The sequence below is a fragment of the Triticum dicoccoides genome, chromosome 5B (genome assembly GCF_002162155.2).
Source record: "Triticum dicoccoides isolate Atlit2015 ecotype Zavitan chromosome 5B, WEW_v2.0, whole genome shotgun sequence".
NCBI classification, from domain to species: Eukaryota; Viridiplantae; Streptophyta; class Magnoliopsida; order Poales; family Poaceae; genus Triticum; species Triticum dicoccoides.
This window is the reverse complement of record NC_041389.1, coordinates 274,168,223-274,191,021: the sequence shown is the minus strand read 5'-3', so window position 1 is coordinate 274,191,021 and position 22,799 is coordinate 274,168,223.

Genomic DNA, 22,799 nt, shown 5'->3' with positions numbered 1-22,799 from the left:
CGGGGGCTCCTCCCGGAGGGGAACCCCCTCCCACACACCAGTGGAAGCACCATGCTCCGCGCTGGCTGACGACACTGCCGAGGAGCGGCTATGCCCGTACACATACGGAAGCGCTATGCTCCGCGCTGGTCATAAACAACTGAGGGTGGCCCCCGGCTGCATCAACCTCAGGGAGCCCAGAGCTCAATGTCCGGCCTCATCGTAACGCCTCCCCTCGGGAGTACCGCACGAGGGGGCTAGGCACGGGGGCTGTGCCCAGGTCATGCCTAGGCGCACGCCACCCAGCCAGGCCCCTCGGGCCTGGTTCGTCGCACGCCTCTCCCCGAGCAGAGCTAAGGTACGAAGGCCATTTGAACATCAAGGGGGACTCCTGAGCATCGCGACTCAGGAGCCTAACTGGTCACGTAGCCCCTCACTCCTTAGTTCCGAAAGGCTAACGGTGGTTGAGGTATTCGCGGGGCCGGGCTCTGCCGACGTAGAATGGTAATCTCACCCATACATTTCACCTCCCTACTTGTTGTTCATGCGTCAAGGGGGACTCCTGAGCATCGCGACTCAGGAGCCTAACTTGTCACGTAGCCCCTCACTCCTTGGTCCCGTTCTGGTTTCCAGTCGGGGCTAACAGCAGCTGAGGTATGCGCGGGACCGGGCTCTATCGACGTAGAACACAAGCAAGTAGGAAGGAAAAACGCAAATCTTAGGAAATTCAAAAGCAAATATTACAGTCCATGGAGTACTTTGACAACGCCAAACACAAAGTTTAAACGCCTCCACGAGGCAGAATGCATGTTGCAGGAATTAAAAGTAGGACGGGAGCCGCGAAGGGATCAATTTTTGGCGCCGCCATCGGTGGTGACGGAGCTGCGCTGGGGGACTTCGCCTCGTGGAGCCTCAAGAGCGGCAGTACCTTGCTTCGGCTTGGTGCTGAAGGCCCGGAACTTCGCCAGCAGAGCCTCCGCGCGACCCTTCACGGCCTCAGCAACGACGGCAGCAAGCTCCCCGCTCACAGGCTCCAGCAGGCTGCCGAGGTCAACACTGGGGTCGCGGAGGTAGACATGGGTGAAGACGCGCGTCAGCGCTGCAGAAGAAAGGGCACACGCCTCAGCCTCAGCCGTGGGGCCAAGGCCGAGGGTGACATCTTCAAGGGCGCGGACCAGGAAGGGAAGCAGCTTGGCGGGGCCCTCCTCGGTGCCGGCCAGCGGGCTTTCTAGGCCGCTGTGATAGAGCGACTTCAGCAGAGTGCGAGCCTTAACCTCCAGCTTCGTGAAGGCCAGGCGGTCCTCGGCCAGGACCCGCGCCTTGCCTTCCAGCTCGATCTTCTTTGCCTCCAACGACTGGTCCAGCGCATCCAGGCGGCCTTGGCGTTTGTCAAGCTCGGCATCCCAGTCCTTGGCGGCAGCCTCGCGAGCCTTCTTGTCTTCCTCCTTCTACTGGCGGACACGGGCCTCCTTGGCAAGCTGGTCGCGCAGGCCTTGTAGCTCGCTCTCCAGCACCTTGGAGCGGCCCTAGACATCCGCAACCTCACCCAAGGCGGTGTCGCGAGCGGCCTTCGCCTCAAGCGCGGCCTGCTTCTCCTCGTCACAGGCTGTCACGGCCTGGGCCAGTGCCGCTCGGACTGAAGCATCAGAGCGGACCCAGCCAGAGACCAACTCCAAGCGCCCGGCCACCAAGCGGGGGTCGGCACCCAGAAGATCTTTCCGCGGCCGGTCCAGCTCAGCAGCACCATGATCCAGGACGGTAGGAGGAGCCGGAGAGACAGCGGTTGGTGGAGTAGGAGGAGAAGATGGCAGCGTGATCACAGCACCAGGGGTCAGGACCTTCTGCGCCCCGATGACTACGGCAGTGGCGTCAGGCACGGAAGCCTCGGGAGTCGCTTGGGCCATGGGGGCTGAGCTCGCTCCAGCTGGCCCCACCAGGCCTCGCGAGGATGACCGGGCAGGGGAGGCCCGCGTCTTGTCGCCCCCTTCTCTCGTGGATGGAGGCAGTGCCTCGGACGAAGCCCCAGGAGCCCCTTCAGTTTCTTCGCCGCGGGCACCGGCCTAGCCAAGGAATATGGACGTCAAGCCTCAACAACAAAGCAGGAAGCAAAACAAGAGTCGAGCACGTACTCGTCATTGCTCGCGGGCTCAAGCAACCTCCGGCCGAACGTGAAGCCCGAGAGCCGGATGCTAGGATCAACCTCAAGAGGCTCGGGAGCAGGAGGCGCGTCAGCAGATCGCCTCGAAGCCGGAGCAGACCCGCGGGGAACCAGCCCTGTCCTGTCCTTCTTCGGGATCAGGGGCGAGCTCTCGCCACCCCGCTCGTCGTCGTCCTCGTCGTCATCCAGCATGAGGCGAAGAGTGCGGGACCTGCGCCGAGGGAGGGGCGTCCTCGACTCCCTGTCGGTCCCCTTCGAATCGGCCCCCTCGTCCTCCTCCTCCTCCTCATCTTCCTCCTCTCCACTGGAGTCGCTCGAAGATACATTCACCGTCGCCAGGGCCGCCGGGGCCTCAGGAACCTCCGCGGGCACAGGCCCGCCCTCATTGAAAGTAGATATGGAGTTCACCACCTGCTCCCAGTCATCCCGAAGGAACAAGGGCACGGGCGCATCCTCCAACCTCGACACGTTTCCCCCAACCAAGGATTGGAGAATCGCGGCCAGAACCTCGTCGGCCAGGGCTTCGGGGTTCAGGCAAAGGGCGACATCAGCCCTCCCAAGCTTCCACAGCGGGAGCGGGTGTTCCCGGAGCGGGGCCACCCGATGCTCCAGGAATTCCCTTAGGAGCGACGCCCCGGTCAGTTTTGCCGTCGCCATGTGTCCGGCCACAGGTCCGCATCCATCTTCTCCAGCACCGGCCTCGCGCGGGGATCAACGAGCTCTGCGCGGGACCAATCGTTAGTAGACTTGGGCTGCCCCATGGGCAGAATCAACCGGGAGTGGGTGCGCCCAGCATCCACCATGACCCACTTGCTCTTGAAGCCCTCAATCCTCTTCACGGGCTTCGAGATGGCGTTAGAGCTGCCGTGCGTGATAAACCTTGCGCACGCAGTGATAGAGCCGGGGGAGACCCGGAGGTAGAAGTAATGGCGTAGCAAGGCCACCGAAGGCCTCACCCCAATGTGAGCCTCGCAGTAATAGGCGAAAATCACCAGGAGAAGGACAGAGTTGGGATGGAGGTGCGGAGCTTGTAGATTGTAATGTTCAAGAACAGAAAGGAAGAACTCGGAGAAAGGGGGCACCAGACCGGCAGCGATGGCACTCACGAAGAGCGGGTAGAAGGTGCTCCCTCTGCCCTCAGGAAGGGCGGTGCCGGCCTTGAGCGCGGCCGCCCCGTCGTGGCCTTGCGTCGCCATCATCTCGCGCGTCCGGGTAAGATTCTTCTCCGACACATTCGGAGGATCCAAGGTGGGCGAGTACCATGCTTCGGCTGGGGTCTAGCGAGGCGCCATGCCTTGCTAGGATGCAGAGTTGGATTGGATCTGGGGATTTCGGAAGCAAGAAGGACAGTAGCAAGAAAGGAGATCTGGGCGGTGAAGGAGAAGGCAAAGAAGGTAAGCCTAGACGGGTACCGCTCCCTTATCAGCTTGTGCAGTTGCCGAGGCGTTGTGGGGAGCCAGGACGCCCACGTCCAATCTACCGCCATGCGGCGCCCAAGGCCGCAGGCTATTGGGGCCCATGGCGCTTCGCACTTGCTTCTTCGCTTCTCTGCTAAGCCAAGTCCAAGCGCGCCTTGGGCCCGGGGGTTACTGTCAGCGTTCTGGGAACAGGGGTACCCAGACTTGCCTGCCTGCGGCCTGTGGCGTGGCGCCAAGCCTCGCGGGGCGGACGATAGGAGGCTTCCTCAGGCACGGCCTCGTCAGGCTGGCTCACGAGGAGGCGGAGAGATCAAGGCGGGGTACCTCACGAGGTGCCCGTGACGCAAGCCGTGACGACCAAGTCGCGGGCGGGCGCCAGGCGGGCGCCGGCCTGCGTCGAGTCCTTGTTTCCCCTTTGGTGCAAAGGGGGCAACCGCAGGCAAGGGTATCAAGCAAAGGCAACCATTTCGGTGCAACAAGACCAAGACCAGCAGGACGACAGGACGGAGGTCATCGTGGAGCCCAAGCCAGCGTCATCGTCAGGGTCTTTTGGCAGGCTAGGACCAACTTTAGTCAGGATAAGTGTACTAGATGTTCCCCTTCAAAATGTCCAATTGTTGGCGCCCTTCCCGCTCAATATTTGGGAAGAGGCCCGGGGCCTTCGCCTATAAATAGGACTAGCCACCCACAGGGTAGTGAGGCCGAAGGATCGAGAGAACAAGGATAGTAAGATAGATAGAGAGAGAGAGAGAGAAGCGGCCGAACTCCCCCTAGCAGTTCGTCGCACCAGCCAAGAACAGACCCTCGCAAGGCTGTTCTTCCCTTGTACTGTTCCTCATCAGCCCCAGAGGAAATCCACACACCACAAACTGGAGTAGGGTATTACACCACAATGGTGGCCTGAACCAGTATAAATCTTGTGTCCCTTGTGTTCTTCTTCGAGTAGTTTAGATCCTAGCGAGGCGGTGAAACATGGGTAGGCTGAGGGTGTGATCTCTGCGCGCACCCCAGTGTTCGAACCTCAAGGGTCTGCCAGAACCCGAAATCCGACCCCCACCAGCGCCGACACCCCCAATGCCAAGGGGGCTACGCCAACCAAGAAGAAGCAACTGTTCACCCAAGACAAGGCGGAGACAAAGAAGGTACCAGTTGATGAGGATGGGTCCTCCGGCGCCACCTTCACCATAGGCGCCAATCTCGATCCCGAGCAGGAGGAGGCTCTGGTGAAATTCCTGCGCGCGAACAAGGAGGTGTTCATGTGGGAACCCAAGCAGCTAGTGGGGGTCCCAAGGCAGGTGATCGAGCATCACCTGAATGTGTGCCCCAATGTGCGCCACGTGAAGCAGAAAACAAGGCGGCAGTCCACCGAGAAGCAGGCCTTCATCGTCCAAGAAACCCACAAGCTGGAAGCTGCAGGTGTCATTCGCGAGGTTTGCTACGCCGAATGGCTGGCAAACCCTGTTGTTGTGGCGAAGAAGGGAGGAAATGAGCGCATATGCGTCGACTTCACCAACTTCAATAAGGCATGCCCTCAAGATCCATTCCCGCTCCCCCGCATCAATCAAATCGTCGACTCCACCGCTGAGTGCGATCTGTTGTGTTTCCTGGATGCCTTTTCGGGCTATCACCAAATCAAGATGGCGATAGAAGATGTGGAGAAGACGGCCTTCCTAACACCGTGCGGGGTGTACGGCTACACCTGCATGCCGTTCAGGTTGCGCAACACGGGCACAACCTTTCAGCGACTGATGCATATCGCCTTGGGCCGACAGCTCGGGATAAACGCCGAGGCCTACGCTGACGACATTGTGGTGAAGTCTCGGGAGGCAAGGACCCTAATACAGGACCTAGATGAAACCTTCGCGAGCCTTCCTAAAGTGGACCTGCGGCTCAACCTGGAGAAGTGCGTGTTTGGTGTTCCCTCTGGCAAGCTTCTTGGCCTCCTCGTGTCACACAAAGGGGTCGAGGCCAACCCGTAGAAGGTGAAGGCAATCGAAGACATGAGTCCACTGCAAACCCTTAGGGAAATGCAGAAGCTTGCCGAATGCGTAACTGCGTTAGGGCGCTTCATATCCAAGCTGGGGGAACGTGCCCTGCCCTTCTTCAAGATGATGAAGAAGAAGGGCCCATTTGAATGGACACAAGAGGATGATGAAGCGTTCCAAGATCTCAAGAAGTACCCGACCAGCCCTCCGGTGATGGTGGCTCCACGTCCTCAGGAGCCCCTGGTCCTCTACCTCGCCGCCACACCCTACTCCGCTAGCGCAGCTCTGGTGGCGGTTCGGGAGGAGCGCCAGGTCAAAGCTGCATCGGCTGCAACCCCGACCATGGCAGCTCAAGGCCAGGAAGGCCTCGCAAGGGCCACGGCCTTTGCTGATAGGGACCAGCCTCAACAGGAAGACGCCCCCAGGGCTGAAGGGACCTGACCAAGCAGTCAGGGGTTGGGGGCTCCAACGTCTCAGGAGGAGCTCAACTCTCCGAAGGGTGCGGGCTCCATCGGCGCACCCACCCTCATCGAGCATCCTATGTATTTCGTCCGCACGGTGTTGCGGGATGCAAGGGCATGGTACCCCATGCCCCAGAAGCTCTTGCTCGCGCTGTTGGTGGCCTCGCAGAAGCTGCGGCACTACTTTCAAGGTCACCCCATCAAGGTCGTCTCAGCCTACCCATTGGAGAGGGTACTCAGGAGTCCCAACTCCGCAAGAAGAGTCGCTGAATGGAAAATCGAGCTGCAAGCATTTCAGTTGGAATTCAGCACGACCAGGGTCGTCAAAAGAGCCGCACTTGCAGATTTTGTGGCAGAATGGATAGAGGCGCCAGGGTTCGAGGCAGGCGAAGACCGGTCACTTTCCCTAGGAAGCGAGGTGCCAGATGGCTGGGTTATGTACTTCGATGGAGCATTCTCGTGACATGGCGCGGGGGCTGGCGCAGTGCTTATATCCCCCACTCAGGACAAGCTCTATTACATCGTGCAACTCTGTTTCCAGCAGGGCGAGAAGGTCACCAACAACATAGCAGAATATGAGGGCCTCATAGCAGGCTTAAAAGCCGCAGCCGCTCTAGGGGTAAAGCGCCTCATCATCAAGGGCTACACACAGTTCCTCGTGAACTTCTCCAACAAAGTGTATGAGCCCAAGGACGAGCACATGGAAGCATACCTTGCGGAGGTGCGCAAAATGGAAAAGCAATTTTGGGGGCTGGAGTTGCAGCATGTGCCTCGCGGCACCAACCAAGAGACTGATGACATCGCCAGGAGGGCATCTAGGCGGCTGCCTCAGGAGCCTGGCGTTTTCAAGGAACGGCTCTACAAGCCCTCGGCAGCACTGGTGCTGTCAAGCACATCACAACCTCGAGAAGAACTCCCTCAAACGCCTGGCTCAGGAACCCCGGCCTGTGGCCCGACCTCGGGAGCACGTTTGCTCCTGGCGCGGGAGCCTCAGGAGGGATGCTGGACTGCGGAGCTCAAGGATTACCTGATGCAAGGGACTTTACCAGAGAAAGAAGAGGACGCGAAACGCGTGGCCCGGCAGGCCACGGCCTACTGCATCTAAGGCGGAGAGCTCAAGCGGAAGTGGCCAAACGATGCTTCCCTGCGTTGCATCTCCAGGGAACAGGGGATGGAGTTGCTGGCAGACATTCACGGTGGGGATTGTGGGCACCACTCGTCATCGCGAACCCACGAGGGGGTTTTACTGGCCTACAACACTCGACGACGCAATCGAACTGGTGAAGGCTTGCAAAGCCTGCCAATTCCATGCCAAGCAGATTCATTAGCCAGCTCAGCGCCTGCAAACCATCGCACTCTCGTGGCCGTTTGCAGTCTGGGGGCCGGATATCTTGGGCCCGTTTCCTCGGGCGCCAGGGGGCTATCGCTACCTCTACGTCGCCATTGACAAGTTCACCAAGTGGGCGGAGGTGGAAGCTATTCGCACTATCCTAGCTGGCTCTATAGTCAAGTTCATCAAGGGCCTCGTGAGCCGATTCGGGGTGCCTAATCGCATCATCACGGACAAACGTTCGTAGTTCACCAGCAATCCCTGCAAAACATATTGTGCTAACCTTGGAACGCAGATATGCTACGCTTCGGTGGCACACCCTTGGAGCAACGGCCAGGCTGAACGCGCCACCACAAAGATCCTGAAAGGCCTCAAAACTAGGACCTTCAAGAAGAAGATGGAGGCCTGCGGCAGGGGCTGGTACGACAAGCTCCAGTCCATGCTATGGTCCATCCGCACTACCGCCACCAAGTTGACTGGCGAGACCCCGTTCTTCCTCGTCTACGGAGCAGAGGCGGTCCTCCCACACGAGGTCAGGCGTCGCTCCGCGCGGGTCCTGGCGTTTGATGAAGCGCAGCAGGGCGCCATGCGGGGGATGGACCTCGTGTTGGGGGAGGAACACCGTCGGGAGGCCGCACTACGAGCAGCAAGATACCAGCAGGCGCTGCGGCGGTACCACTGCCGCAACATCCGCCCCAGGACTCTCGAGGTAGGTGACCTCGTGCTCAGGCGGGTGCTCTCCAGGGAAGGGCTGCGCAAGCTCTCGCCTATGTGGGAGGGCCCGTTCAAGGTTGTTCATGTTTCCAGACCTGGCGCCGCACGCTTGGAGACCCAGGAAGGGGTTCCCATTCCGAACGCGTGGAACATTCAACACCTCTGGAGGTTCTACCCTTGAAGTAAGGCCCAGTGCCTGTAAAGAAGGCTCGGTGCCTGTGAAGAAGGGCCCAATGCCTATAAAGAAGGCCCGGTGCCTGTGAAGAAGGCCCAGTGCCTATGAAGCTCGCCGCCCGTGACACTCTCATGTAATAATGAGTTGGGGCTGTGCACGCCCTGGAGTCTCCAGAGTGCCGCGCTTGGGCCTCGAGGGCTCCTGCCCATGCCCAGTGGCAGCACTTAGCTCCGCGCTGGTGGGAAGACGTTGAAGACTAGACTAGGTGCCGGACGCGGCTTTTCATTTGCTTTCTGCAGTTGGCTTGTTCACCCTTGTTCGAAACTTTATTGGAGTTGCTTCTAGTGTTGTTCGTCATCCCCTGCCCGTGATTCTCTATCTTTGTTTTTGGCCTAGCTCGTTCTCTCTTTCGCAAGCCTCGCAAGGGGGCTACGCGGGCGCCCTCATGAGCACTTTCTTGCCTAATTTCGTGAGGCTCGTGTGGGTGTCAAAACCGGCGGATCTCGGGTAGGGGGTCCCGATCTGTGTGTCTTAGGCTGATGGTAACAGGAAGCAAGGGACACAATGTTTACCCAGGTTCGGGCCCTCTCGATGGAGGTAAAACCCTACTTCCTTCTTGATTAATATTGACGATATGAGTAGTACAAGAGTAGATCTACCACGAGATCGTAGAGGCTAAACCCTAAGAGCTAGCCTATCATGATTATGATTGTAATTGTGATCGGCCTTCTAAGGACCAACCACTCCGGTTTATATAGACACCGGAGAGGGCTAGGGTTTACATGGAGTCGGTTACAAGGAAGGAAACATAATATCCGGATCGCCAAGATTGCCTTCCTGTGACACCCCAGAGCGCGCGTATTGCACGATGCCGCACCCGAGCCGACATGCTGGCCCCCTGGCTTTGGCCCACACGGCAGCACCTCGCCACGCACTCCCCGCCTCGCAGCATCGCGCCAAACCACCCTGGCACGCTACAGCGCCACCGCCAGGGCGTTCTTGGCGGCACTCCGGCGTCCGCAGTGGCTCCAGCCATGGGCAGCGCCGCCCAAACCCCTCCCGCTCGCCACCTGGCCCCTGGAGCAGCACGAGCTCATCCACAGCCATGTCCTCTAGCGCTCGTCGCCGCCATGATGCCCTGCTGCTACAGAACGTCGGTTCGCCGGAAGCTTATCCACGGCCGCCGCGGAACCTCCTTGCCTCGCTTATAAATGGACGCCCCGGGCCGTTCCCGCACACGGGCAACCTTAGGCCACCCCAATGACGCTTCCCCAGCTCGCCAATCGACCTAGGAGAGCTTCCTTCCTCATCTCCGGCAACTCCTGCCGCCGCCACCGCCCCGGCCAATCCGGCACCTCCAGTACCTCCCCCTCTCCGTTCTCTTTGCCAGAAACCTCCTCATCCTCCCGTGAACCCTTCCCCCTACTCGATTTTGATCGGGAACCACCGCCGCCTCAAAACCACTTTACCACCGAAGCTTCCCTCCGCCGCGGAGCTCGCCGCCGGCGATATCCTCCACCTCCGACGACCCTACGACTACCGGAGTGACCACCTCCGCCCCCTGAATCCGCTGGTGGCCTCAGCTTTCCGAACGGAGCCACCGTTCGCGGGCGGTGATCACCGGAGCCCCGCTCCACTCGGGCAGAGGAGGGAGACGACGCGGGCGACTTTGTAAACCTGACCAGTGGGCCAGGCGGGCCCACCGTCAGAGACCCAGCGCCGGTCCACGTGGTTAAGTGGAGGCATAAAGGGCGCAAATACGTCTTCTCTGCACCGAAAGCATAATCTCGTTTGAAACGTTTTCCTTTTCCTGATTTTATTAAAAATAGATTTGACCAAATCTTTGACTGGCTATAACTTTTTAAATATAACTCCAAATGAGTTGATTCTTTTTCCTACCTTCCTCAAATTTGGTCTAGTTTATTTTAAGATTTATTTGAAAAAATTTCAAACAACTCTTTTGTACTGTTTTCGAAATGTGTGTTAATTCAAATATATTTTTAAATAGGATTTTGGGGAGACAGAAGAAACTTTCAAAAGTTTTGGAGAGCACCCCACCCCTCCACAACATTGAAGGCAAGCATTCTGAATCCCGGCATAATATTTTTGGTGTGATCGTGGATACATTTATAACACCACCGCATTTCGAAGGACTCGTTATTTCATGTGGTATGATCATATGCATGAGTGCATATTAGTGATTTCCAGGCTGTTGGAAATGAACACACTTGTGATAATAATCACCCTCATGTGCCTTGCATGCATACCGGCATGAACCCGGGAAAACCTCAGCCTTGGGTAGGCATGAGTTTGTCGCCGGTCTCCGTCGGGACGGTTATGTCTGGTATGGCATGGTAAGGTGATTTGAGCGGTGACTCTGTTGGATGAAATATATATTCGTTATACTAATCATGCAGGGAATACTTAAACCTCCTGAGTCGACCGTAAATCGAGTCTTGTTCCAGTAACCCCCATACTTGTTTCGTACTACCACTCGTCTCTACAGCAAGTAGAGTACGGTTCGGTAAGTTGTCAACCTCTTTCTAGCACACACCGTACAGAGAGGCCATGGTGGAAGATACCGGTTGTAGCTGGTAGGCAGGCCACCTGGTCCGGGGGCATGGGTGTTTCCGGTTGGGATCGAGAGGGGAGGCCACCCCTTAGAGCGCGCGATATAAATTTGATCCCATGCTACGCGAGGTTGTAGCCTCCCCACTTAGAGTTTGCTTAACAGGTGTCGTGGGTGATTCCAGACACATGTGAGTTAAGCTGGTGTGTGCAAGTTAGGTGTGTTTTCAACAAAAAGACCGTAAACGGAATTAGTCCCGATGGACTAAAGAAATCCATTACTCGTGGGTAAAGAGTACACCCTCTGCAGAGAATGAACCTATTCGAATAGCCGTGTCCATGGTTAAGGATTACAGTCTGGGATGGGTCAGGTGTCGGTCTTAGTGTCGGTCTTCGGAGGTGAAACGGTTAACCAGAAATGGAATTACTACTCGTGACTTGTGCTAACTATGATTATTATAATTGTTGACTAACCCGTGATATTATTGTTATTATCGAGTATCTCTGGGATGGTTCTACCTCCGGGATATTCACTATGATTGTTTATTTTAAAGCCCTTTATGTGGTGTCGCTCAGACGCCCGACTGTGGCATTTCTTTTAAAGCCCTTTATGTGGTGTCGCTCAGACGCCCGACTGTGGCATTTCTTTTAAAGTCCTTTATGTGGTGTCCCTCAGACGCCCGATTGTGGCATTTCTTTTAAAGCCCTTTATGTGGTGTCGCTCAGACGCCCGACTGTGGCATTTCTTTTAAAGCCCTTTATGTGGTGTCGCTAAGACGCCCGACTGTGGCATTGCTTGTTATTTGTTTCATAAATTTTTAATACTACCATGTTATTGCATTTTTATAAATAACTTGGTTGCACGCATCAGAGTTTCATTTATCTTTTGTGACTGACGTCATGAGCATAAAATATTTTTAGCACATCATTGTTATATTATACCTGTGTTCATAATGTTTGCGAGTACATTCAAAGTACTCACTGGCTTGTCCCTGGCTATTGTCTTGGCCAGATTTTCTTGCTCGGAGAGGAGCGACGTGATGCCAGCCCCGGAACCCACACAATGGAGATAGCAGCCTCGCGAAGATAGGAGTTAACCTGGTCAGCTGTTCCCGTGGGAAATGGAGCCCCATAGACATTGATGTTTCACCAACCGCTTCCGCCATCAACCACTAGAAACCATTTGTTGTACTCACAGGCCAGAATGGTCTTGTACTACATATGTTGTATTCTGCTTGGAATTTCTGTATCAAGTTGGAGCCTCATCAGCTAACAGTAATCCTGAGGCTGATGAGCACGACGGTCTTTTCTGGAAATTTATATCCGGAAAACCCGGTCGTGGCAGACTTGGTATCAGAGACAGGCTGACCATTGGCTAATCCTATCTTAGCCAGGTCAATAAACTTAGGCAAACCAACCCACTAGACCTTAGCCAAACCACAGCCAAGCTTCTCGTGCAAGATAGCCACACAGTGACCCAACACCTTTTTGCAGTCGGTGCCCAACCTATCAACCTAACCTGTCACTCATGCGACAGTGACCGGCCCCTAAATAGTCCTTTCTCGCAAGCGTGCAAAGGAAGACTCCGCCCCCTTTTTCCTATAAAAAGGGCACGCTAGTCCCAACACAGCACCACACAGCCGCTACCCCAAACCGAGCTACAATGCCTGGACCCATAGTGCACAACGAGACCACAGCAACCAACCTTGGAGGTTTTGTGACCATCCTCGCAAACCTCACCCGTCGTGCCTACGCGTTAGAGGAGCCACCAGAATATGTTGTGTATCAAGGACCCATGAGCGGTGAAGACCGTCAATTCTGGGCCACTGTGCACATCTACGGTAGGGGTCTAGCACCCGAGCACCCCTACAGGTTCACCGGAAGGACAACTTCCTTTGAGCCACAAGCCATCCAGCTGGCCGCTCGAGAGGCTATAGTTCATCTCAGGTACTTGTCGCCCAGAGTTAACTGTCGCTCGTTCCACTACTACCCCAGGCGTGAAGGGTATGGTAGACCACCCCAAGTTGCCAACGGAGATCACGAGACGGACCCCGCATTGTTGCACCTAGTGCGCTATGTAAGTGCACTAGAGGCACTGTTCGACCAGATCACTATTGATCTAATCGCAGCTCGTGGAGAGCTGGTTCGTCGAGCCCCGGCGAGAGAAGAGAACGAGCCCAACGCCGACAACCCAGTCGTGCTGTTTGGACACCCGATCGAGTCCCTGAGATCTGCCCCAGCCATCGGCCAAGGTGCTGCGATAACCCCAGAGGTGCTTCGTCGCATATTAGGAGCACACTCCAACGGGGTTGTGGCCAACAATCCCCACGATGGTCATCATCACTACCCCGACCCTGCAGTTCCTCCGCCATCTCCAACTAATCCCGGCAGTGAGACACGTGGAGAAGCCTCGACATCCACCAGGCACGCCCGTTTAGACATAAATGAGGTAGACTAAGCCGTATGAGTAGCACCGAGTTTCAGTGTATCCTCGCTTTGTAATCATGCGACTGTGTATATTAACGCAGCCTGTCGTTGTGCCTCTGTTTTAATAGTAGCCTTGCATATTTGGTCAGCGCATAGTTGCACATTTTCAGGGCACAACTACCAAAACCAACCCGACCACAACCACAGTAACACGTCTCTTTATGAGATATGTGTATCTCTGGCACTGACCTGACCTTTGGAGCTAAGCTGGCAAATTTATTACCTTTCAGCACGGTAAAACGATCCGGCTCCATTGCTATATAAAGGCCACCTTGTGTCCTTACCTAGAAACCCTCACCTTGTGCACCACACTCACAACTTTTTCCTGTCATGCCGAGCCCCAGCATTCATCTGAGAACCCCAGATGCAACCCCAGGTAGCTTTGTCAAAATATTGTGGGATTTTACCTGCAGTACCATGGGTTCTACCCAGCCACCTCAGTACGAGCTGTTCAAATCAAGAATCACCCCATCCACCTCGGAATATTGGGCAGCAGTACACATTCCTCCTGTAGACCCCAACCAAGATCCAACAGAAGTTTCCTTCGTGGGGAAATCTATGCCAACCCCACACCTGGCCATAGAAGCTGCTGCGAAAGAAGCGATTGCTCATCTTCGATCCGCAGTACCCTATGCCCGCGAACGAGGATATTATTACTTTCCGAGCCGTGCAGCACCCGGAGAAGTAACATCTTTTCCCGGTGGACGTATTGAGAGAGACCCAGTGCTAGCCAACCTTATCCAGTACATCATTGCTCAAGAGCATTTGAACCAGCGAGTGATGGATTATCTCCAGAGCCTCGCAGATTTAAGTCCTCAGATTGACATCGGCAGATCACTGAGACCCGACCCGGAGAGATGCATACATCGACTGGTCAATCCACTGCCTCCGATAGAAGAAGAGTGTATCCCTTTACCAGAGACATTTTATCAGGACCCCACCCAGTTACCGTTTTCATTTTAGACGTCACTACTGTATTTGTTCTTTGCAACATTTATTTATGTGTGTGACTTATGCGTGATACCCTGAGTTTGTACGACGAGTCAATTATTTAGCTTCTACTAATGTGTGTAGTTTTTGTTGTGGGTTATGCTCCTTTTAATTAACTGTTTTCCCTCGCAAAATTCTGGAGTGAGATCTCTTTTCCCTGAATTGCTACACCTGCCCCTTCTCACGGCGTGGATTAATTGATTTCACACAGCACCACGCAGCAGACTCACAACCATAATCATTCGGACACATACACTATTTGCAAAACTTTGCAACGGCGTTACATCCAGCTAATCACCCCCTAACGACAGTTAGCACCCGGCACACCTCCATCTACTCCTCATGATCACCACCACCGCGGAGAGCCAACACCCGAGCCGCAGCGTCGCGATACTCGTCGAAGATCATCGCGCACAGGAGCACAGAGAGCCCCAGCAGTGTCACCGGCCCTCCGCAGATCAGGATCACAAACTAGTCCGGCATCGCCTCCGCCATTAGAGCCTCGCCCGAGCTTTTGTAAGCAGTAATGGAGGGAGGAGGAGGAGAAGTGAGGCCAGGTGCGAGGAAGAATAGAGAGGCACCCCGGCCGTTTTATAGCTCGAGCTCGGTGTACGGTGGGCGAAGTCCACCAACGCCGCTCGTCGCCGATCGCCGGTGTTCAGAGTCGAATCCGCGAGCAGTGCCGACAGCGCGCTGGCCCGCGAGGTGAGTGCACGCTGCACCGGCAGCTAGCACGCCGTGCACTACCACGGTACGGCCTAGATGCCCTACGCGTTAGGCATCGCCGGTGGAGAAAGCGCGAGAAAGCGCACGGGAGAGAAGAGGTAGAAGAAAGAACCAGAGGGAGAAGAGGAGACTGACAGTGGACCCCGGGTCCACCTGTCAGCCAGAGGGAGCACTGTGCTCTCGGGTACGACCAGCGTATATCTAAATTTAGGAGTTATTCTAAATTTTTATCCAGCGTAGAAATCTCACGATTTTGTCCCGAATCGTAGACTCTTCCATGCAGCACCAATTTTCACACTGTGGTTTTTCACCACTTATTGCCCTCTCACTGTAGCCACATCTTTATTGCGTAATTATTTTCTTAACACAACTCTTAACAAATCTCGAGGACAAGATTTTTCTTAAGGGGGTTAGTGTTGTGACACCCCAAAATTTTGGCTTTGTTTTAATGAATTAAAATTTTGCCAGGAATTTCAAACTTTAAATTTCTGAGCTCCATTCTGAATTTTTTTTAAAAAATCATTTCTTTCCCTGTTATGATGAGTTTTTCCAAAGAGAAAACTTTTCAAATATGTTATTGGACTTGTTTAACCTCTCAAGAAAAACTTTCCTTTTATCAGTATAACTAATTAAATAATTAAGTTGCTTGATCTTTACTTTCTTGAAAATGGTTTTTCAAGGTTAAATGGCCATATTTGAACTACAACCATTTGATAAATTCACTTAAAATTCCCACAAAAATTTGGAGATGTCATGTGATGTCTCTAAATCACTTTTGTGCAATAATATATTTAATTCATTGCATATTTTGAGCTCTACACTCAATTTTTCTTCTCTGGTCCAGAGTGCATTTTGCAGTACAACCCATTTAAATATTTCTTCCTGGCCTCCACCAAAATTATGGGATGATGGTAATGGCCTAAGATTCCACATTATGCAAAAACCTAGTGCTGTTCTTTAAAAATATTGAGTGATTCAACCTCATTTCCATTCTGGTCCAACTTGATGGTTTGTACAGCAACCATGTTTTTACTTGCTCTTTAACCCTTGATTATTTCTCCTACTGGTAGTCCCCCTTACCAAACCCTTAAGTCCAGGAGAGTGCACCCATTGGATGATTCTAAGTGCTTGTAACAATGCCATTTGCTTTCTGTCCAGAATTGAAGTTTTGTTAAACTTACACTAGCAAGTTTCTGCTTTTGGCCAACTAACCTCACCACTCTCTCTTGCATCTGAACAGACCCCAATCTGGAAGTTTTGGCCACCCCAAGAGTTGCCTAGGTGCATGTGGCATTCTATCGAGCACACTGTAGGCATGACCAGTTTTGACATGAGTTTTGGCATTTCACTGTGAGCTTGCACCTCTGATCAAACTAGCATGTCCACTGGACTCCCAGTTACTCCTAACCTCGATCTGGTAAACCCCAACCTCACCTGCGACCTGTAGCATGCCGCGGCATTGTGTCGAGCATCTCCCGTGCATGCACTGGACGCGCCCAGAGCGCGCGTAGTGCATGATGCCGCGCCCGAGCTGACACGCTGGCCCCCCTGGCTTTGGCCCACATGGCAGCACCTCGCCACACACTCCCCGCCTCGCAGCATCGTGCCAAACCACCCTGGCACGCTACAGCGCCGCCGCCAGGGCGTTCTTGGCGGCACTCCGGCGTCCGCAGTGGCTCCAGCCACGGGCAGCGCCGCCCAAACCCCTCCCGCTCGCCACCTGGCCCCTGGAGCAGCGCGAGCTCATCCACAGCCATGTCCTCTAGCGCTCGTTGCCGCCACGATGCCCTGCTGCTACAGAACATCGGTTCGCCGGAAGCTTATCCACGGCCGCCGCGGAACCGCCTTGCCTCGCTTATAAATGGACGCCCCGGGCCGTTCCCGCACACGGGCAACCTTAGGCCACCCCAATGACGCTTCCCCAGCTCGCCAATCGACCCAGGAGACCTTCCTTCCTCATCTCCGGCAACTCCTGCCGCCGCCACCGCCCCGGCCAATCCGGCACCTCCAGTACCTCCCCCTCTCCGTTCTCTTCGCCAGAAACCTCCTCATCCTCCCGTGAACCCTTCCCCCTACTCGATTTTGATCGGGAACCACCGCCGCCTCAAAACCACTTTACCACCGAAGCTTCCCTCCGCCGCGGAGCTCGCCACCGGCGATATCCTCCACCTCCGATGACCCTACGACTACCGGAGTGACCACCTCGGCCCCCTGAATCCGCTGGTGGCCTCAGCTTTCCGAACGGAGCCACCGTTCACCGGCGGTGATCGCCGGAGCCCCGCTCCACTCGGGCAGAGGAGGGAGACGACGCGGGCGACTGGTCAAACCTGACTAGTGGGCCAGGCGGGCCCACCGTCAGAGACCCAGCGCCGGTCCACGTGGTTAAGTGGAGGCGTAAAGGGCACAAATATGTCTTCTCTGCACCGAAAGCGTAATCTCGTTTGAAACGTTTTCCTTTTCCTGATTTTATTAAAAACAGATTTGACCAAATCTTTGACTAGCTATAACTTTTTAAATATAACTCCAAATGAGTTGATTCTTTTTCCTACCTTCCTCAAATTTGGTCTAGTTTATTTTAAGATTTATTTGAAAAATTTTCAAACAACTTTTTTGTACTATTTTCGAAATGTGTGTTAATTCAAATATATTTTTAAATAGGATTTTGGGGAGAGAGAAGAAACTTTCAAAAGTTTTGGAGAGCACCCCACCCCTCCACAACATTGAAGGCAAGCATTCTGAATCCCGGCATAATATTTTTGGTGTGATCGTGGATACATTTATAACACCACCGCATTTCGAAGGACTCGTTATTTCATGTGGTATGATCATATGCATGAGTGCATATTAGTGATTTCCAGGCTGTTGGAATTGAACACACTTGTGATAATAATCACCCTCATGTGCCTTGCATGCATACCGGCAGGAACCCGGGAAAACCTCAGCCTTGGGTAGGCATGAGTTTGTCGCCGGTCTCCGTTGGGACGGTTATGTCTGGTATGGCATGGTAAGGTGATTTGAGCGGTGAATCTGTTGGATGAAATATATATTCCTTATACTAATCATGCAGGGAATACTTAAACCTCCTGAGTCGACCGTAGATCGAGTCTTGTTCCAGTAACCCCCATACTTGTTTCGTACTACCACTCGTCTCTACAGCAAGTAGAGTACGGTTCGGTAAGTTGTCAACCTCTTTCTAGCACACACCGTACAGAGAGGCCATGGTGGAAGATACCGGTTGTAGCTGGTAGGCAGGCCACCTGGTCCGGGGGCATGGGTGTTTCTGGTTGGGACCGAGAGGGGAGGCCACCCCTTAGAGCGTGCGATATAAATTTGATCCCATGCTACGCAAGGTTGTAGCCTCCCCACTTAGAGTTTGCTTAACAGGTGTCGTGGGTGATTCCAGACACGTGTGAGTTAAGCCGGTGTGTGCAAGTTAGGTGTGTTTTCAACAAAAAGACCGTAAACGGAATTAGTCCCGATGGACTAAAGAAATCCATTACTCGTGGGTAAAGAGTACACCCTTTGCAGAGAATGAACCTATTCGAATAGCCGTGTCCATGGTTAAGGATTACAGTCTGGGATGGGTCAGGTGTCGGTCTTAGTGTCGGTCTTCGGAGGTGAAACGGTTAACCAGAAATGGAATTACTACTCGTGACTTGTGCTAACTATGATTATTATAATTGTTGACTAACCCGTGATATTATTGTTATTATCGAGTATCTCTGGGATGGTTCTACCTCCGGGATATTCACTATGATTGTTTATTTTAAAGCCCTTTATGTGGTGTCGCTCAGACGCCCGACTGTGGCATTTCTTTTAAAGCCCTTTATGTGGTGTCGCTCAGACGCCCGACTGTGGCATTTCTTTTAAAGTCCTTTATGTGGTGTCGCTCAGACGCCTGACTGTGGCATTTCTTTTAAAGCCCTTTATGTGGTGTCACTCAGACACCCGACTGTGGCATTTCTTTTAAAGCCCTTTATGTGGTGTCGCTAAGACGCCCGACTGTGGCATTGCTTGTTATTTGTTTCATAAATTTTTAATACTACCATGTTATTGCATTTTTATAAATAACTTGGTTGCACGCATCAGAGTTTCATTTATCTTTTGTGACTGACGTCATGAGCATAAAATATTTTTAGCACATCATTGTTATATTATGCCTGTGTTCATAATGTTTGCGAGTACATTCAAAGTACTCACTGGCTTGTCCCTGGCTATTGTCTTGGCCAGATTTTCTTGCTCGGAGAGGAGCGACGCGATGCTAGCCCCGGAACCCACACAATAGAGATAGCAGCCTCGCGAAGATAGGAGTTAACCTGGTCAGCTGTTCCCGTGGGAAATGGAGCCCCATAGACACTGATGTTTCACCAACCGCTTCCGCCATCAACCACTAGAAACCATTTGTTGTACTCACAGGCCAGAATGGTCTTGTACTACATATGTTGTATTCTGCTTGGAATTTCTGTATCAAGTTGGAGCCTAATCAGCTAACGGTAATCCTGGGGCTGATGAGCACGACGGTCTTTTCTGGAAATTTATATCCGGAAAACCCGGTCATGGCACTTCCACGCCAAGGAGAGTCTTGAGTCTTGTATCTTCACGCTTCAATAGTCCGGACGATGTATACAGTCCGGCTGTCCGGATACCCCCTAATCCAGGACTCCCTCAGTAGCCCCTGAACCTGGCTTCAATGACGATGAGTCCGGCGCGTAGTCTTGTCTTCAGCATTGCAGGGCGGGTTCCATCTCCGAATACTCCAAAGTAATTATCAAACACTTAGACCGTGTCCGGATCCGCGAGGTGATTCTCACGTACCATCGTAGGGAACATAGCATAAATCTGATCTGCTGGCATTCTCCGTACGTCATGTCTTTACATCGTGGCCTGGTCCAACATGAACCGGCGTTTCTCGCCCCACCTCGACTCGCGTGAGGTAGTTTTATTGGCACGTCCTGCCAAAGCCGAGATCGTGTTCCTCTTAATACGAGATCTCCCATCAATATGGGCGTGCATGACTCTACGACGACCGTTGGTATGACTCCCTGTGTTTTTAGGTAAGCCTCAAGCGGTCACGCTGAGGACTCTTGATACTCACCCTCTTTATAAAGGGGACGAGGCCTATGCCTCTTTTCCACCTCCCTCGCGCCTTCTTGCACCTCGAGTTCTAACACCCGAGACGTAAGCTCCCACGCCCCAGATCCTCCAATATGTCCGGATCCAACCCTCAAGGGCAGTGGGTGGCCTCCTCGATCCAAGTGGAGGACATTGCGAGGCTTAGGGAGGTCGGATATCTGACTGCCGACATCCAGCACAGGCTTCCTACCCCAGGGCAGGTCATCCCTACACCAGAGCCCGATGAGAGCATTGTTTCTGTTCCTCAATTCCTCCGCGGCTTGGGCCTCACCCTCAATCCCTTTGTGAGGGGGCTCATGTTCTATTACGGGTTGGATTTTTATGATCTAGCTCCGGACGCTATCCTCCACATCTCGTCATTCATCATTGTGTGCGAGGCTTTTCTCCACGTCACCCCACACTTCGGCTTATGGCTCAAGACCTTTAATGTGAAGTCGAAGATGATCGAGGGGCCACATGCGGAGTGCGGAGGTGCCATAATAAGCAGGAACGCTGATGCCCCATGGCCAGAGGGTTCTTTCCCAGAAGTATCTGATGTTTAGCAACGGAGATGGTTTTATGTTACGGCTCCCAGAGGCACAAACTGGGTGGCCGCCCCCGAGTTCCGCTCGGGCCCCCCGTCACAACTGGCATCTTGGACCGACTTAGGACGGAATTGGGGGCCTGATGGTGGTGTGCCAGTACGGCAGATCCGCATCCGGGAACTTCTTGAGAGGGACATTAACCTTGTCAGCATAATTCAAGTGATGTTAATCCGACGGATGTTGCCGTGCCAATGCCGGCCTCTCCGGATGTGGGAGTTCAATCCAGAGGGTCCGAGGACTGTTAAGCACTTCTTCGGCCTGAAGCTCGAAGAGATGTGTAAGTTATTCTTCGGACCACAAGTAGAGTGTCCGGACACCATCGAGGATGCGGGCCTAAGCTGCAATCGCCTAGATACCCAAGTAAGTAACCTTGATACCAGACACTTTGTTTTGTATTCATAGTCATTATTCTGAAAACCCTCCATGGCCAGGAATGGCTCAGCAAGTCGGAGAGAATCAGGTGTCCAGCGCCACTTCCCGAAGGCTCGCCTGGTCCAACCATTGCCAAGATGCTTGACCCTGTGCTCAACAGAATGCCGTCAGAGAAAGGCAAGGGGAAGAACAAAGAAACCGAACTTCACACGCTACACATCCGAACTGGGGGAATTGTTACCTCCCCTAAGGGGGATAGTCGAGAAGGGGAGGCTAAAGCCTCCTCCCCGCGCGTGAAGAAAAGGGCTGCCTCCAAAGACTTGGAGACGGAGATGCCCAAACCATGGAAAAAGTGTAACGCCCCGGATTCGATGCGCCAGGTGTCTTCCATTTATTCACCGTCGTTGCCATGTCATTTTCTTGTGTGTTGCATATTGCCATGTTATCATGTGCATTTGATTTTGCACACGTGTTCGTTTCTTGCATCCGAGCATTTTCCCTGTTGTTCGTTTTGCGATCCAACACTCCTATGTCCTCCGGCGTTCCCCTTTTGTCTCTTGTTGTGAGTGGGTGTTAAGCATTCTCGGAATGGACCGTGATTTGCCAAGCGGCCTTGGTACACCAACGGTAGACCGCATGTCCAGTTTCATGCCATTTGGAGGTCGTTTGATGCCCCAACGGTTAACCGCGTAGCCCGTAAACCCCTTTCTCTTTGCAGCCCAACACCTCTTCCCAGAGCCCACCTAGCCCATCCAAGCCCCCTCCATGCTCTCGGTTGTTCGATCACGATCGTGTGGGCGAAATCCGCTCCTCATTTCGAGTCTCCTAGCTCCCTCTACCTATAAATAGGTGCCTCCCTCGAAATTTCGCAGTCAAACCCTAGTTTCTTCCTCCTCGCGCCGCCGGACAAATCCACCCCCGCCGCCGGACATGTCTACCTCCGCTTCCGCAGCCAATCCGGTGCCGCCACGTTGCCCCGCAGCCTCCCACCTCCGCTGCCGCCCGTGGAAGCCCGCAGCCGGCCCACCCCGGTCCGGATCTGGGCCCGGCGTGCCCGCTCCGCCGCAGCCGCGCCTCCCCGTCCTCGCCGGAGTGCTCCGCCTCTCGCCGGAGCTCTCTTCTGCCGCCCCCTCCAGCCCTGCCGCCTCCGCGCCCTCCCCCGCCGCCCGTTGCCGGACTTCGCCGCCGCCTTCCCTGAGCTCCTCGCCGGAGCTGCTCACCGGAGCGTCCCGCGCCCCGCTCTACTCCTCCGTCGTTGGCGTCGCCCCGGCCTCCCCTCGTCTCCGACCACAGATCCGGTGGGATCCAGCGAGTCCCACCCGTATCCGCCTCCTCCGCCCGTCCTGTGCTGCCGTCTCGCCGCCCCTCGCCCTCGTCGGCGCGCTGCAGCCCCGCCATGTGTCGGGACCGAGCTGGGAGCTCGTCCCGCTCGCCAGCGCCCGCATGGGCCGGCCTCTCTGTCGACCTAGGCCGGCCCAGCTCCAGCAGCCCTCCAGCCCACCTTCCTCCCCGCGTCCAGCCCAAGTGGCCGAAAGGTGAGAGAGACCGTCTAAACCCCGCCCCGTGCGTGTTTTATTATTCGACGCCTGTTCTGTTTTTTTCCGGAAAAACTATCAAGTCCCTGAAATTTGACATATTGTGTGCATGTTAGTGATGCCGTAACTTTCTGCTCGTAGCTCCGTTTTGCATGTATGATATATCAAGATGTTCACCAGGAGA